General features: G+C 42.8%; 10 non-coding genes across 10 annotated transcripts; all 10 read right to left on the minus strand.

The window, feature by feature from the left end:
* Window positions 1-406: 406 nt before the first annotated feature.
* LOC147734326 (signal recognition particle RNA) lies at window positions 407-706 on the minus strand. The gene has a single exon (XR_015308136.1).
* A 1,598-nt stretch (window positions 707-2,304) lies between these two features.
* LOC147734327 (signal recognition particle RNA) lies at window positions 2,305-2,604 on the minus strand. The gene has a single exon (XR_015308146.1).
* Window positions 2,605-4,202: 1,598 nt separating this feature from the next.
* Window positions 4,203-4,502, minus strand: LOC147734328 (signal recognition particle RNA). Its single transcript, XR_015307983.1, has one exon.
* Window positions 4,503-6,100: 1,598 nt separating this feature from the next.
* On the minus strand, window positions 6,101-6,400 carry LOC147734329 (signal recognition particle RNA). Its single transcript, XR_015307888.1, has one exon.
* A 1,598-nt stretch (window positions 6,401-7,998) lies between these two features.
* On the minus strand, window positions 7,999-8,298 carry LOC147734330 (signal recognition particle RNA). The gene has a single exon (XR_015308171.1).
* A 1,596-nt stretch (window positions 8,299-9,894) lies between these two features.
* Window positions 9,895-10,194, minus strand: LOC147734331 (signal recognition particle RNA). The gene has a single exon (XR_015308172.1).
* A 1,597-nt stretch (window positions 10,195-11,791) lies between these two features.
* LOC147734332 (signal recognition particle RNA) lies at window positions 11,792-12,091 on the minus strand. Its single transcript, XR_015308265.1, has one exon.
* A 1,598-nt stretch (window positions 12,092-13,689) lies between these two features.
* LOC147734333 (signal recognition particle RNA) lies at window positions 13,690-13,989 on the minus strand. The gene has a single exon (XR_015307924.1).
* Window positions 13,990-15,587: 1,598 nt separating this feature from the next.
* On the minus strand, window positions 15,588-15,887 carry LOC147734334 (signal recognition particle RNA). The gene has a single exon (XR_015308072.1).
* A 1,598-nt stretch (window positions 15,888-17,485) lies between these two features.
* Window positions 17,486-17,785, minus strand: LOC147734335 (signal recognition particle RNA). Its single transcript, XR_015307835.1, has one exon.
* Between the last annotated feature and the right edge of the window lie 21 nt (window positions 17,786-17,806).

Raw genomic sequence — 17,806 nt, forward strand, 5'->3', positions numbered from 1 at the left:
GAGGGCTAATCAAAAAATTAATTAGAGCTGGACGTAGGAATGCAGCAGAAGACCCAGCAAATGCATTTCAAAGTTGCTCTTCTAAGGATACTTTTGTACTTGACAGATCAATTTAATCCTACAGGTGCTCTAAAATGAAGAATGCATTTCAGTCATTCTTGCAGAAAATCACACAGCCATCTATTCTAGGCTGCACAGAGTTTTCCGTCCTCTCCACCTGCTAGCTTGTTGTTGCAATATGTTGCAATTCTGGAGAATTGTCTGCTATGCTAGAATGCCCAGCCCTATTCAAATGTTCATTGTACTTCCTGCAAAAATATCAAAAGAAAAACAAAGATTTGGTTTTGGAAAAATAATTCATTACCATCTTGTAAAAATCAAAACGTTCACATTTGAGTCAAAAAAAGAGAGGCTAGGTCTCACTATTTTGCTCAAGCTGTGTTACACCTACTGCTCTCAGGTGCTGTCCTGCTACTGATGGGCATGGAAGCTTTGGCCTGCTCTGTTTCCAGCCTGGGTTGGTGCACCTCTCATTACACAACCTGAAATTCTAGAGCTCCCTCTAGAACACCATATTGATACCCAACGTAGCATGGACACCTGATCAACACAGCTGAGTGCAGCCCAGAACCCCTGAGCTCAAGCAATCCACAAGCCTCAGCCTCCCAAGTAGCTAGGACAACAGGCACACGCCACCATGCCCGGCAAACACAGCACATGTCCTAATGATGAAATGCATTGCTTAAGTAAGGATAATGATAAAGTACGGTGTAATGAATTGATGGTATGCCAACCGTATTTCAAGAAAATCTATTTCACTATCCTGCAAAGAAAGGAAAATAATGTCTTATCAAGAAGCAGTGTGAATATGGGAAGGGCCTTTAAAAAAGATGTGGAGTTTCCTAAAGGAAAAGAAGAGGGTTGAACTGATTTAAGGGAGAGAGGAAGTAGGGTCAGAAAGTTTGTGAAGGGGGTGTGAATACAATATAGATACTAGTATTTAGTGAGTGAGAGATAGGTAGAGGGAGAGAGGAGAAAGAAAGTGAGGGAGAAGAGCCAACTTAGGGCTGAGTTTCTCATTATCTGCCAGTGACTCCCTGTAGAACCTTACAGGCACAATTCAAGCTCTCCTGTAGCCAACCATCCCTTCTTGTTATGCCGAGCCAGCCAATGTTGAGAAAAGCAGCAAGGGTCACAATGATGGAAGACATCTGCCACATTGGAAGTTATAAAGTGGTATGGAGTGGGAGGGCTAGAAGAGTTATTATAAAGAATGAATATGCGTCATTCTGTTCTCTAGCCTCAACAGCTTCAAGAGAGTAACACTTGCTGGCCAAGAAGACCAATGTCAGTTCAGCTTGAGCAGGTGAAAGCTTGCCTGATTCTGCAAAAGGATGAGATTACGATTTTGGGTTAGAAGTGGTTGCGGGCTACTGCATACTAAGAAACCGTTTATTGAGGTCCGGTTGGATTACTCGATCTTCTCCCACCTCAAAATCAGCTGTTAATTCAGTGTTCTATACCAATGAGCTATTTTTTTCCTCCCTGCCCCTTCCAGCGAATGGGTCCCCCTGACTAACAAAAGTGATTCAAACAGATTTGTATACCTTTTCATAGGAGACTTCATGACATATTTTATACTGTGCCAATGCAAGGTAGATTGAGTAATGATCTGGACAGCCCCATACTGGAGAACTGCAGCGCCTGTCAACCTGATCCCTTCTGCTGGTATTGTTAAACAACATCAAGATTTAAAAGTATTAAACCGCAAGAGTTGGCTAGAGTAAGGCCGAAGGCTCCAATGTTTGGGAGTTGCACAGTTCTCAGTCTTTTCATGTTTCTCTCAAAGAGCGAAGGGCCCTCTTATTTCTCCTTCTCATTCATATATGGAATTGAATGAGGGCTAATCAAAAAATGAATTAGAGCTGGACGTAGGAATGCAGCAGAAGACCCAGCAAACGCATTTCAAAGTTGCTCTTCTAAGGATACCTTTGTACTTGACAGATCAATTTAATCCTACAGGTGCTCTAAAATGAAGAATGCATTTCAGTCATCCTTGCAGAAAATCACACAGCCATCTATTCTAGGCTGCACAGAGTTTTCCGTCCTCTCCACCTGCTAGCTTGTTGTTGCAATATGTCGCAATTCTGGAGAATTGTCTGCTATGCTAGAATGCCCGGCCCAGTTCAAATGTTCATTGTACTTCCTGCAAAAATATCAAAAGAAAAACAAAGATTTGGTTTTGGAAAAATAATTCATTACCATCTTGTAAAAATCAAAACGTTCACATTTGAGTCAAAAAAAGAGAGGCTAGGTCTCACTATTTTGCTCAAGCTGTGTTACACCTACTGCTCTCAGGTGCTGTCCTGCTACCGATGGGCATGGAAGCTTTGGCCTGCTCTGTTTCCAGCCTGGGTTGGTGCACCTCTCATTACACAACCTGAAATTCTAGAGCTCCCTCTAGAACACCATATTGATACCCAACGTAGCATGGACACCTGATCAACACAGCTGAGTGCAGCCCAGAACCCCTGAGCTCAAGCAATCCACAAGCCTCAGCCTCCCAAGTAGCTAGGACAACAGGCACACACCACCATACCCGGCAAACACAGCACATGTCCTAATGATGAAATGCATTGCTTAAGTAAGGATAATGATAAAGTACGGTGTAATGAATTGATGGTATGCCAACCGTATTTAAAGAAAATCTATTTCACTATCCTGCAAAGAAAGAAAAATAATGTCTTATCAAGAAGCAGTGTGAATATGGGAAGGGCCTTTAAAAAAGATGTGGAGTTTCCTAAAGGAAAAGAAGAGGGTTGAACTGATTTAAGGGAGAGAGGAAGTAGGGTCAGAAAGTTTGTGAAGGGGATGTGAATACAATATAGATACTAGTATTTAGAGAGTGAGAGATAGGTAGAGGGAGAGAGGAGAAAGAAAGTGAGGGAGAAGAGCCAACTTAGGGCTGAGTTTCTCATTATCTGCCAGTGACTCCCTGTAGAACCTTACAGGCACAATTCAGGCTCTCCTGTAGCCATTCATCCCTTCTTGTTATGCCGAGCCAGCCAATGTTGAGAAAAGCAGCAAGGGTCACAATGATGGAAGACATCTGCCACATTGGAAGTTATAAAGTGGTATGGAGTGGGAGGGCTAGAAGAGTTATTATAAAGAATGAATATGCGTCATTCTGTTCTCTAGCCTCAACAGCTTCAAGAGAGTAACTCTTGCTGGCCAAGAAGACCAATGTCAGTTCAGCTTGAGCAGGTGAAAGCTTGCCTGATTCTGCAAAAGGATGAGATTACGCTTTTGGGTTAGAAGTGGTTGCGGGCTACTGCATACTAAGAAACCGTTTATTGAGGTCCGGTTGGTTTATTCGATCTTCTCCCACCTCAAAATCAGCTGCTAATTCAGTGTTCTATACCAATGAGCTATTTTTGTCCTCCCTGCCCCTTCCAGCGAATGGGTCCCCCTGACTAACAAAAGTGATTCAAACAGATTTGTATACCTTTTCATAGGAGACTTCATGACGTATTTTATACTGTGCCAATGCAAGGTAGATTGAGTAATGATCTGGACAGCCCCATACTGGAGAACTGCAGCGCCTGTCAACCTGATCCCTTCTGCTGGTATTGTTAAACAACATCAAGATTTAAAAGTATTAAACCGCAAGAGTTGGCTGGAGTATGGCCGAAGGCTCCAATGTTTGGGAGTTGCACAGTTCTCAGTCTTTTCATGTTTCTCTCAAAGAGCGAAGGGCCCTCTTATTTCTCCTTCTCATTCATATATGGAATTGAATGAGGGCTAATCAAAAAATGAATTAGAGCTGGACGTAGGAATGCAGCAGAAGACCCAGCAAACGCATTTCAAAGTTACTCTTCTAAGGATACCTTTGTACTTGACAGATCAATTTAATCCTACAGGTGCTCTAAAATGAAGAATGCATTTCAGTCATCCTTGCAGAAAATCACACAGCCATCTATTCTAGGCTGCACAGAGTTTTCCGTCCTCTCCACCTGCTAGCTTGTTGTTGCAATATGTCGCAATTCTGGAGAATTGTCTGCTATGCTAGAATGCCCGGCCCAGTTCAAATGTTCATTGTACTTCCTGCAAAAATATCAAAAGAAAAACAAAGATTTGGTTTTGGAAAAATAATTCATTACCATCTTGTAAAAATCAAAACGTTCACATTTGAGTCAAAAAAAGAGAGGCTAGGTCTCACTATTTTGCTCAAGCTGTGTTACACCTACTGCTCTCAGGTGCTGTCCTGCTACCGATGGGCATGGACATTTCGGCCTGCTCTGTTTCCAGCCTGGGTCGGTGCACCTCTCATTACACAACCTGAAATTCTAGAGCTCCCTCTAGAACACCATATTGATACCCAACGTAGCATGGACACCTGATCAACACAGCAGAGTGCAGCCCAGAACCCCTGAGCTCAAGCAATCCACAAGCCTCAGCCTCCCAAGTAGCTAGGACAACAGGCACACGCCACCATGCCCGGCAAACACAGCACATGTCCTAATGATGAAATGCATTGCTTAAGTAAGGATAATGATAAAGTACGGTGTAATGAATTGATGGTATGCCAACCGTATTTCAAGAAAATCTATTTCACTATCCTTCAAAGAAAGGAAAATAATGTCTTATCAAGAAGCAGTGTGAATATGGGAAGGGCCTTTAAAAAAGATGTGGAGTTTCCTAAAGGAAAAGAAGAGGGTTGAACTGATTTAAAGGAGAGAGGAAGTAGGGTCAGAAAGTTTGTGAAGGGGTTGTGAATACAATATAGATACTAGTATTTAGAGAGTGAGAGATAGGTAGAGGGAGAGAGGAGAAAGAAAGTGAGAGAGAAGAGCCAACTTAGGGCTGAGTTTCTCATTATCTGCCAGTGACTCCCTGTAGAACCTTACAGGCACAATTCAGGCTCTCCTGTAGCCATCCATCCCTTCTTGTTATGCCGAGCCAGCCAATGTTGAGAAAAGTAGCAAGGGTCACAATGATGGAAGACATCTGCCACATTGGAAGTTATAAAGTGGTATGCAGTGGGAGGGCTAGAAGAGTTATTATAAAGAATGAATATGCGTCATTCTGTTCTCTAGCCTCAACAGCTTCAAGAGAGTAACTCTTGCTGGCCAAGAGGACCAATGTCAGTTCAGCTTGAGCAGGTGAAAGCTTGCCTGATTCTGCAAAAGGATGAGATTACGCTTTTGGGTTAGAAGTGGTTGCGGGCTACTGCATACTAAGAAACCGTTTATTGAGGTCCGGTTGGATTACTCGATCTTCTCCCACCTCAAAATCAGCTGCTAATTCAGTGTTCTATACCAATGAGCTATTTTTGTCCTCCCTGCCCCTTCCAGCGAATGGGTCCCCCTGACTAACAAAAGTGATTCAAACAGATTTGTATACCTTTTCATAGAAGACTTCATGATGTATTTTATACTGTGCCAATGCAAGGTAGATTGAGTAATGATCTGGACAGCCCCATACTGGAGAACTGCAGCGCCTGTCAACCTGATCCCTTCTGCTGGTATTGTTAAACAACATCAAGATTTAAAAGTATTAAACCGCAAGAGTTGGCTGGAGTAAGGCCGAAGGCTCCAATGTTTGGGAGTTGCACAGTTCTCAGTCTTTTCATGTTCCTCTCAAAGAGCGAAGGGCCCTCTTATTTCTCCTTCTCATTCATATATGGAATTGAATGAGGGCTAATCAAAAAATGAATTAGAGCTGGACGTAGGAATGCAGCAGAAGACCCAGCAAATGCATTTCAAAGTTGCTCTTCTAAGGATACTTTTGTACTTGACAGATCAATTTAATCCTACAGGTGCTCTAAAATGAAGAATGCATTTCAGTCATTCTTGCAGAAAATCACACAGCCATCTATTCTAGGCTGCACAGAGTTTTCCGTCCTCTCCACCTGCTAGCTTGTTGTTGCAATATGTTGCAATTCTGGAGAATTGTCTGCTATGCTAGAATGCCCAGCCCTATTCAAATGTTCATTGTACTTCCTGCAAAAATATCAAAAGAAAAACAAAGATTTGGTTTTGGAAAAATAATTCATTACCATCTTGTAAAAATCAAAACGTTCACATTTGAGTCAAAAAAAGAGAGGCTAGGTCTCACTATTTTGCTCAAGCTGTGTTACACCTACTGCTCTCAGGTGCTGTCCTGCTACCGATGGGCATGGAAGCTTTGGCCTGCTCTGTTTCCAGCCTGGGTCGGTGCACCTCTCATTACACAACCTGAAATTCTAGAGCTCCCTCTAGAACACCATATTGATACCCAACGTAGCATGGACACCTGATCAACACAGCTGAGTGCAGCCCAGAACCCCTGAGCTCAAGCAATCCACAAGCCTCAGCCTCCCAAGTAGCTAGGACAACAGGCACACGCCACCATGCCTGGCAAACACAGCACATGTCCTAATGATGAAATGCATTGCTTAAGAAAGGATAATGATAAAGTACGGTGTAATGAATTGATGGTATGCCAACCGTATTTCAAGAAAATCTATTTCACTATCCTTCAAAGAAAGGAAAATAATGTCTTATCAAGAAGCAGTGTGAATATGGGAAGGGCCTTTAAAAAAGATGTGGAGTTTCCTAAAGGAAAAGAAGAGGGTTGAACTGATTTAAGGGAGAGAGGAAATAGGGTCAGAAAGTTTGTGAAGGGGATGTGAATACAATATAGATACTAGTATTTAGAGAGTGAGAGATAGGTAGAGGGAGAGAGGAGAAAGAAAGTGAGAGAGAAGAGCCAACTTAGGGCTGAGTTTCTCATTATCTGCCAGTGACTCCCTGTAGAACCTTACAGGCACAATTCAGGCTCTCCTGTAGCCATCCATCCCTTCTTGTTATGCCGAGCCAGCCAATGTTGAGAAAAGTAGCAAGGGTCACAATGATGGAAGACATCTGCAACATTGGAAGTTATAAAGTGGTATGGAGTGGGAGGGCTAGAAGAGTTATTATAAAGAATGAATACGCGTCATTCTGTTCTCTAGCCTCAACAGCTTCAAGAGAGGAACTCTTGCTGGCCGAGAAGACCAATGTCAGTTCAGCTTGAGCAGGTGAAAGCTTGCCTGATTCTGCAAAAGGATGAGATTACGCTTTTGGGTTAGAAGTGGTTGCGGGCTACTGCATACTAAGAAACCATTTATTGAGGTCCGGTTGGATTACTCGATCTTCTCCCACCTCAAAATCAGCTGCTAATTCAGTGTTCTATACCAATGAGCTATTTTTGTCCTCCCTGCCCCTTCCAGCGAATGGGTCCCCCTGACTAACAAAAGTGATTCAAACAGATTTGTATACCTTTTCATAGGAGACTTCATGACGTATTTTATACTGTGCCAATGCAAGGTAGATTCAGTAATGATCTGGACAGCCCCATACTGGAGAACTGCAGCGCCTGTCAACCTGATCCCTTCTGCTGGTATTGTTAAACAACATCAAGATTTAAAAGTATTAAACCGCAAGAGTTGGCTGGAGTAAGGCCGAAGGCTCCAATGTTTGGGAGTTGCACAGTTCTCAGTCTTTTCATGTTTCTCTCAAAGAGCGAAGGGCCCTCTTATTTCTCCTTCTCATTCATATATGGAATTGAATGAGGGCTAATCAAAAAATGAATTAGAGCTGGACGTAGGAATGCAGCAGAAGACCCAGCAAATGCATTTCAAAGTTGCTCTTCTAAGGATACTTTTGTACTTGACAGATCAATTTAATCCTACAGGTGCTCTAAAATGAAGAATGCATTTCAGTCATTCTTGCAGAAAATCACACAGCCATCTATTCTAGGCTGCACAGAGTTTTCCGTCCTCTCCACCTGCTAGCTTGTTGTTGCAATATGTGTCAATTCTGGAGAATTGTCTGCTATGCTAGAATGCCCGGCCCTATTCAAATGTTCATTGTACTTCCTGCAAAAATATCAAAAGAAAAACAAAGATTTGGTTTTGGAAAAATAATTCATTACCATCTTGTAAAAATCAAAACGTTCACATTTGATTCAAAAAAAGAGAGGCTAGGTCTCACTATTTTGCTCAAGCTGTGTTACACCTACTGCTCTCAGGTGCTGTCCTGCTACCGATGGGCATGGAAGCTTTGGCCTGCTCTGTTTCCAGCCTGGGTTGGTGCACCTCTCAATACACAACCTGAAATTCTAGAGCTCCCTCTAGAACACCATATTGATACCCAACGTAGCATGGACACCTGATCAACACAGCTGAGTGCAGCCCAGAACCCCTGAGCTCAAGCAATCCACAAGCCTCAGCCTCCCAAGTAGCTAGGACAACAGGCACACGCCACCATGCCCGGCAAACACAGCACATGTCCTAATGATGAAATGCATTGCTTAAGTAAGGATAATGATAAAGTACGGTGTAATGAATTGATGGTATGCCAACCGTATTTCAAGAAAATCTATTTCACTATCCTGCAAAGAAAGGAAAATAATGTCTTATCAAGAAGCAGTGTGAATATGGGAAGGGCCTTTAAAAAGATGTGGAGTTTCCTAAAGGAAAAGAAGAGGGTTGAACTGATTTAAGGGAGAGAGGAAATAGGGTCAGAAAGTTTGTGAAGGGGATGTGAATACAATATAGATACTAGTATTTAGTGAGTGAGAGATAGGTAGAGGGAGAGAGGAGAAAGAAAGTGAGAGAGAAGAGCCAACTTAGGGCTGAGTTTCTCATTATCTGCCAGTGACTCCCTGTAGAACCTTACAGGCACAATTCAGGCTCTCCTGTAGCCATCCATCCCTTCTTGTTATGCCGAGCCAGCCAATGTTGAGAAAAGTAGCAAGGGTCACAATGATGGAAGACATCTGCAACATTGGAAGTTATAAAGTGGTATGGAGTGAGAGGGCTAGAAGAGTTATTATAAAGAATGAATACGCGTCATTCTGTTCTCTAGCCTCAACAGCTTCAAGAGAGTAACTCTTGCTGGCCAAGAAGACCAATGTCAGTTCAGCTTGAGCAGGTGAAAGCTTGCCTGATTCTGCAAAAGGATGAGATTACGCTTTTGGGTTAGAAGTGGTTGCGGGCTACTGCATACTAAGAAACCATTTATTGAGGTCCGGTTGGATTACTCGATCTTCTCCCACCTCAAAATCAGCTGCTAATTCAGTGTTCTATACCAATGAGCTATTTTTGTCCTCCCTGCCCCTTCCAGCGAATGGGTCCCCCTGACTAACAAAAGTGATTCAAACAGATTTGTATACATTTTCATAGGAGACTTCATGACGTATTTTATACTGTGCCAATGCAAGGTAGATTCAGTAATGATCTGGACAGCCCCATACTGGAGAACTGCAGCGCCTGTCAACCTGATCCCTTCTGCTGGTATTGTTAAACAACATCAAGATTTAAAAGTATAAACCTCAAGAGTTGGCTGGAGTAAGGCCGAAGGCTCCAATGTTTGGGAGTTGCACAGTTCTCAGTCTTTTCATGTTTCTCTCAAAGAGCGAAGGGCCCTCTTATTTCTCCTTCTCATTCATATATGGAATTGAATGAGGGCTAATCAAAAAATGAATTAGAGCTGGACGTAGGAATGCAGCAGAAGACCCAGCAAATGCATTTCAAAGTTGCTCTTCTAAGGATACTTTTGTACTTGACAGGTCAATTTAATCCTACAGGTGCTCTAAAATGAAGAATGCATTTCAGTCATTCTTGCAGAAAATCACACAGCCATCTATTCTAGGCTGCACAGAGTTTTCCGTCCTCTCCACCTGCTAGCTTGTTGTTGCAATATGTGTCAATTCTGGAGAATTGTCTGCTATGCTAGAATGCCCGGCCCTATTCAAATGTTCATTGTACTTCCTGCAAAAATATCAAAAGAAAAACAAAGATTTGGTTTTGGAAAAATAATTCATTACCATCTTGTAAAAATCAAAACGTTCACATTTGATTCAAAAAAAGAGAGGCTAGGTCTCACTATTTTGCTCAAGCTGTGTTACACCTACTGCTCTCAGGTGCTGTCCTGCTACCGATGGGCATGGAAGCTTTGGCCTGCTCTGTTTCCAGCCTGGGTTGGTGCACCTCTCAATACACAACCTGAAATTCTAGAGCTCCCTCTAGAACACCATATTGATACCCAACGTAGCATGGACACCTGATCAACACAGCTGAGTGCAGCCCAGAACCCCTGAGCTCAAGCAATCCACAAGCCTCAGCCTCCCAAGTAGCTAGGACAACAGGCACACGCCACCATGCCCGGCAAACACAGCACATGTCCTAATGATGAAATGCATTGCTTAAGTAAGGATAATGATAAAGTACGGTGTAATGAATTGATGGTATGCCAACCGTATTTCAAGAAAATCTATTTCACTATCCTGCAAAGAAAGGAAAATAATGTCTTATCAAGAAGCAGTGTGAATATGGGAAGGGCCTTTAAAAAGATGTGGAGTTTCCTAAAGGAAAAGAAGAGGGTTGAACTGATTTAAGGGAGAGAGGAAGTAGGGTCAGAAAGTTTGTGAAGGGGATGTGAATACAATATAGATACTAGTATTTAGTGAGTGAGAGATAGGTAGAGGGAGAGAGGAGAAAGAAAGTGAGGGAGAAGAGCCAACTTAGGGCTGAGTTTCTCATTATCTGCCAGTGACTCCCTGTAGAACCTTACAGGCACAATTCAGGCTCTTCTGTAGCCATCCATCCCTTCTTGTTATGCCGAGCCAGCCAATGTTGAGAAAAGCAGCAAGGGTCACAATGATGGAAGACATCTGCCACATTGGAAGTTATAAAGTGGTATGCAGTGGGAGGGCTAGAAGAGTTATTATAAAGAATGAATATGCGTCATTCTGTTCTCTAGCCTCAACAGCTTCAAGAGAGTAACTCTTGCTGGCCAAGAAGACCAATGTCAGTTCAGCTTGAGCAGGTGAAAGCTTGCCTGATTCTGCAAAAGGATGAGATTACGCTTTTGGGTTAGAAGTGGTTGCGGGCTACTGCATACTAAGAAACCGTTTATTGAGGTCCGGTTGGATTACTCGATCTTCTCCCACCTCAAAATCAGCTGCTAATTCAGTGTTCTATACCAATGAGCTATTTTTGTCCTCCCTGCCCCTTCCAGCGAATGGGTCCCCCTGACTAACAAAAGTGATTCAAACAGATTTGTATACCTTTTCATAGGAGACTTCATGACGTATTTTATACTGTGCCAATGCAAGGTAGATTGAGTAATGATCTGGACAGGCCCATACTGGAGAACTGCAGCGCCTGTCAACCTGATCCCTTCTGCTGGTATTGTTAAACAACATCAAGATTTAAAAGTATTAAACCGCAAGAGTTGGCTGGAGTAAGGCCGAAGGCTCCAATGTTTGGGAGTTGCACAGTTCTCAGTCTTTTCATGTTTCTCTCAAAGAGCGAAGGGCCCTCTTATTTCTCCTTCTCATTCATATATGGAATTGAATGAGGGCTAATCAAAAAATGAATTAGAGCTGGACGTAGGAATGCAGCAGAAGACCCAGCAAACGCATTTCAAAGTTGCTCTTCTAAGGATACTTTTGTACTTGACAGATCAATTTAATCCTACAGGTGCTCTAAAATGAAGAATGCATTTCAGTCATCCTTGCAGAAAATCACACAGCCATCTATTCTAGGCTGCACAGAGTTTTCCGTCCTCTCCACCTGCTAGCTTGTTGTTGCAATATGTCGCAATTCTGGAGAATTGTCTGCTATGCTAGAATGCCCGGCCCAGTTCAAATGTTCATTTTACTTCCTGCAAAAATATCAAAAGAAAAACAAAGATTTGGTTTTGGAAAAATAATTCATTACCATCTTGTAAAAATCAAAACGTTCACATTTGAGTCAAAAAAAGAGAGGCTAGGTCTCACTATTTTGCTCAAGCTGTGTTACACCTACTGCTCTCAGGTGCTGTCCTGCTACCGATGGGCATGTAAGCTTTGGCCTGCTGTGTTTCCAGCCTGGGTCGGTGCACCTCTCATTACACAACCTGAAATTCTAGAGCTCCCTCTAGAACACCATATTGATACCCAACGTAGCATGGACACCTGATCAACACAGCTGAGTGCAGCCCAGAACCCCTGAGCTCAAGCAATCCACAAGCCTCAGCCTCCCAAGTAGCTAGGACAACAGGCACACGCCACCATGCCCGGCAAACACAGCACATGTCCTAATGATGAAATGCATTGCTTAAGTAAGGATAATGATAAAGTACGGTGTAATGAATTGATGGTATGCCAACCGTATTTAAAGAAAATCTATTTCACTATCCTGCAAAGAAAGAAAAATAATGTCTTATCAAGAAGCAGTGTGAATATGGGAAGGGCCTTTAAAAAAGATGTGGAGTTTCCTAAAGGAAAAGAAGAGGGTTGAACTGATTTAAGGGAGAGAGGAAGTAGGGTCAGAAAGTTTGTGAAGGGGATGTGAATACAATATAGATACTAGTATTTAGAGAGTGAGAGATAGGTAGAGGGAGAGAGGAGAAAGAAAGTGAGGGAGAAGAGCCAACTTAGGGCTGAGTTTCTCATTATCTGTCAGTGACACCCTGTAGAACCTTACAGGCACAATTCAGGCTCTCCTGTAGCCATTCATCCCTTCTTGTTATGCCAAGCCAGCCAATGTTGAGAAAAGCAGCAAGGGTCACAATGATGGAAGACATCTGCCACATTGGAAGTTATAAAGTGGTATGGAGTGGGAGGGCTAGAAGAGTTATTATAAAGAATGAATATGCGTCATTCTGTTCTCTAGCCTCAACAGCTTCAAGAGAGTAACTCTTGCTGGCCAAGAAGACCAATGTCAGTTCAGCTTGAGCAGGTGAAAGCTTGCCTGATTCTGCAAAAGGATGAGATTACGCTTTTGGGTTAGAAGTGGTTGCGGGCTACTGCATACTAAGAAACCGTTTATTGAGGTCCGGTTGGTTTATTCGATCTTCTCCCACCTCAAAATCAGCTGCTAATTCAGTGTTCTATACCAATGAGCTATTTTTGTCCTCCCTGCCCCTTCCAGCGAATGGGTCCCCCTGACTAACAAAAGTGATTCAAACAGATTTGTATACCTTTTCATAGGAGACTTCATGACGTATTTTATACTGTGCCAATGCAAGGTAGATTGAGTAATGATCTGGACAGCCCCATACTGGAGAACTGCAGCGCCTGTCAACCTGATCCCTTCTGCTGGTATTGTTAAACAACATCAAGATTTAAAAGTATTAAACCGCAAGAGTTGGCTGGAGTATGGCCGAAGGCTCCAATGTTTGGGAGTTGCACAGTTCTCAGTCTTTTCATGTTTCTCTCAAAGAGCGAAGGGCCCTCTTATTTCTCCTTCTCATTCATATATGGAATTGAATGAGGGCTAATCAAAAAATGAATTAGAGCTGGACGTAGGAATGCAGCAGAAGACCCAGCAAACGCATTTCAAAGTTACTCTTCTAAGGATACCTTTGTACTTGACAGATCAATTTAATCCTACAGGTGCTCTAAAATGAAGAATGCATTTCAGTCATCCTTGCAGAAAATCACACAGCCATCTATTCTAGGCTGCACAGAGTTTTCCGTCCTCTCCACCTGCTAGCTTGTTGTTGCAATATGTCGCAATTCTGGAGAATTGTCTGCTATGCTAGAATGCCCGGCCCAGTTCAAATGTTCATTGTACTTCCTGCAAAAATATCAAAAGAAAAACAAAGATTTGGTTTTGGAAAAATAATTCATTACCATCTTGTAAAAATCAAAACGTTCACATTTGAGTCAAAAAAAGAGAGGCTAGGTCTCACTATTTTGCTCAAGCTGTGTTACACCTACTGCTCTCAGGTGCTGTCCTGCTACCGATGGGCATGGAAGCTTTGGCCTGCTCTGTTTCCAGCCTGGGTCGGTGCACCTCTCATTACACAACCTGAAATTCTAGAGCTCCCTCTAGAACACCATATTGATACCCAACGTAGCATGGACACCTGATCAACACAGCTGAGTGCAGCCCAGAACCCCTGAGCTCAAGCAATCCACAAGCCTCAGCCTCCCAAGTAGCTAAGACAACAGGCACACGCCACCATGCCCGGCAAACACAGCACATGTCCTAATGATGAAATGCATTGCTTAAGTAAGGATAATGATAAAGTACGGTGTAATGAATTGATGGTATGCCAACCGTATTTAAAGAAAATCTATTTCACTATCCTGCAAAGAAAGAAAAATAATGTCTTATCAAGAAGCAGTGTGAATATGGGAAGGGCCTTTAAAAAAGATGTGGAGTTTCCTAAAGGAAAAGAAGAGGGTTGAACTGATTTAAGGGAGAGAGGAAGTAGGGTCAGAAAGTTTGTGAAGGGGATGTGAATACAATATAGATACTAGTATTTAGTGAGTGAGAGATAGGTAGAGGGAGAGAGGAGAAAGAAAGTGAGGGAGAAGAGCCAACTTAGGGCTGAGTTTCTCATTATCTGCCAGTGACTCCCTGTAGAACCTTACAGGCACAATTCAGGCTCTCCTGTAGCCATCCATCCCTTCTTGTTATGCCGAGCCAGCCAATGTCGAGAAAAGCAGCAAGGGTCACAATGATGGAAGACATCTGCCACATTGGAAGTTATAAAGTGGTATGGAGTGGGAGGGCTAGAAGAGTTATTATAAAGAATGAATATGCGTCATTCTGTTCTCTAGCCTCAACAGCTTCAAGAGAGTAACTCTTGCTGGCCAAGAAGACCAATGTCAGTTCAGCTTGAGCAGGTAAAAGCTTGCCTGATTCTGCAAAAGGATGAGATTACGCTTTTGGGTTAGAAGTGGTTGCGGGCTACTGCATACTAAGAAACCGTTTATTGAGGTCCGGTTGGATTACTCGATCTTCTCCCACCTCAAAATCAGCTGTTAATTCAGTGTTCTATACCAATGAGCTATTTTTGTCCTCCCTGCCCCTTCCAGCGAATGGGTCCCCCTGACTAACAAAAGTGATTCAAACAGATTTGTATACCTTTTCATAGGAGACTTCATGACGTATTTTATACTGTGCCAATGCAAGGTAGATTGAGTAATGATCTGGACAGCCCCATACTGGAGAACTGCAGCGCCTGTCAACCTGATCCCTTCTGCTGGTATTGTTAAACAACATCAAGATTTGAAAGTATTAAACCGCAAGAGTTGGCTGGAGTAAGGCCGAAGGCTCCAATGTTTGGGAGTTGCACAGTTCTCAGTCTTTTCATGTTTCTCTCAAAGAGCGAAGGGCCCTCTTATTTCTCCTTCTCATTCATATATGGAATTGAATGAGGGCTAATCAAAAAATGAATTAGAGCTGGACGTAGGAATGCAGCAGAAGACCCAGCAAACACATTTCAAAGTTGCTCTTCTAAGGATACCTTTGTACTTGACAGATCAATTTAATCCTACAGGTGCTCTAAAATGAAGAATGCATTTCAGTCATCCTTGCAGAAAATCACACAGCCATCTATTCTAGGCTGCACAGAGTTTTCAGTTCACTCCACCTGCTAGCTTGTTGTTGCAATATGTCGCAATTCTGGAGAATTGTCTGCTATGCTAGAATGCCCGGCCCAGTTCAAATGTTCATTATACTTCCTGCAAAAATATCAAAAGAAAAACAAAGATTTGGTTTTGGAAAAATAATTCATTACCATCTTGTAAAAATCAAAACGTTCACATTTGAGTCAAAAAAAGAGAGGCTAGGTCTCACTATTTTGCTCAAGCTGTGTTACACCTACTGCTCTCAGGTGCTGTCCTGCTACCGATGGGCATGGACATTTCGGCCTGCTCTGTTTCCAGCCTGGGTCGGTGCACCTCTAATTACACAACCTGAAATTCTAGAGCTCCCTCTAGAACACCATATTGATACCCAACGTAGCATGGACACCTGATCAACACAGCAGAGTGCAGCCCAGAACCCCTGAGCTCAAGCAATCCACAAGCCTCAGCCTCCCAAGTAGCTAGGACAACAGGCACACGCCACCATGCCCGGCAAACACAGCACATGTCCTAATGATGAAATGCATTGCTTAAGTAAGGATAATGATAAAGTACGGTGTAATGAATTGATGGTATGCCAACCGTATTTCAAGAAAATCTATTTCACTATCCTTCAAAGAAAGGAAAATAATGTCTTATCAAGAAGCAGTGTGAATATGGGAAGGGCCTTTAAAAAAGATGTGGAGTTTCCTAAAGGAAAAGAAGAGGGTTGAACTGATTTAAGGGAGAGAGGAAGTAGGGTCAGAAAGTTTGTGAAGGGGTTGTGAATACAATATAGATACTAGTATTTAGAGAGTGAGAGATAGGTAGAGGGAGAGAGGAGAAAGAAAGTGAGAGAGAAGAGCCAACTTAGGGCTGAGTTTCTCATTATCTGCCAGTGACTCCCTGTAGAACCTTACAGGCACAATTCAGGCTCTCCTGTAGCCATCCATCCCTTCTTGTTATGCCGAGCCAGCCAATGTTGAGAAAAGTAGCAAGGGTCACAATGATGGAAGACATCTGCCACATTGGAAGTTATAAAGTGGTATGCAGTGGGAGGGCTAGAAGAGTTATTATAAAGAATGAATATGCGTCATTCTGTTCTCTAGCCTCAACAGCTTCAAGAGAGTAACTCTTGCTGGCCAAGAAGACCAATGTCAGTTCAGCTTGAGCAGGTGAAAGCTTGCCTGATTCTGCAAAAGGATGAGATTACGCTTTTGGGTTAGAAGTGGTTGCGGGCTACTGCATACTAAGAAACCGTTTATTGAGGTCCGGTTGGATTACTCTATCTTCTCCCACCTCAAAATCAGCTGCTAATTCAGTGTTCTATACCAATGAGCTATTTTTGTCCTCCCTGCCCCTTCCAGCGAATGGGTCCCCCTGACTAACAAAAGTGATTCAAACAGATTTGTATACCTTTTCATAGGAGACTTCATGACGTATTTTATACTGTGCCAATGCAAGGTAGATTGAGTAATGATCTGGACAGCCCCATACTGGAGAACTGCAGCGCCTGTCAACCTGATCCCTTCTGCTGGTATTGTTAAACAACATCAAGATTTAAAAGTATTAAACCGCAAGAGTTGGCTGGAGTAAGGCCGAAGGCTCCAATGTTTGGGAGTTGCACAGTTCTCAGTCTTTTCATGTTCCTCTCAAAGAGCGAAGGGCCCTCTTATTTCTCCTTCTCATTCATATATGGAATTGAATGAGGGCTAATCAAAAAATGAATTAGAGCTGGACGTAGGAATGCAGCAGAAGACCCAGCAAACGCATTTCAAAGTTGCTCTTCTAAGGATACTTTTGTACTTGACAGATCAATTTAATCCTACAGGTGCTCTAAAATGAAGAATGCATTTCAGTCATTCTTGCAGAAAATCACACAGCCATCTATTCTAGGCTGCACAGAGTTTTCCGTCCTCTCCACCTGCTAGCTTGTTGTTGCAATATGTTGCAATTCTGGAGAATTGTCTGCTATGCTAGAATGCCCAGCCCTATTCAAATGTTCATTGTACTTCCTGCAAAAATATCAAAAGAAAAACAAAGATTTGGTTTTGGAAAAATAATTCATTACCATCTTGTAAAAATCAAAACGTTCACATTTGAGTCAAAAAAAGAGAGGCTAGGTCTCACTATTTTGCTCAAGCTGTGTTACACCTACTGCTCTCAGGTGCTGTCCTGCTACCGATGGGCATGGAAGCTTTGGCCTGCTCTGTTTCCAGCCTGGGTCGGTGCACCTCTCATTACACAACCTGAAATTCTAGAGCTCCCTCTAGAACACCATATTGATACCCAACGTAGCATGGACACCTGATCAACACAGCTGAGTGCAGCCCAGAACCCCTGAGCTCAAGCAATCCACAAGCCTCAGCCTCCCAAGTAGCTAGGACAACAGGCACACGCCACCATGCCCGGCAAACACAGCACATGTCCTAAT

The sequence above is a fragment of the Lissotriton vulgaris genome, chromosome 1_2, assembly GCF_964263255.1.
Source record: "Lissotriton vulgaris chromosome 1_2, aLisVul1.2, whole genome shotgun sequence".
NCBI lineage: Eukaryota > Metazoa > Chordata > Amphibia > Caudata > Salamandridae > Lissotriton > Lissotriton vulgaris.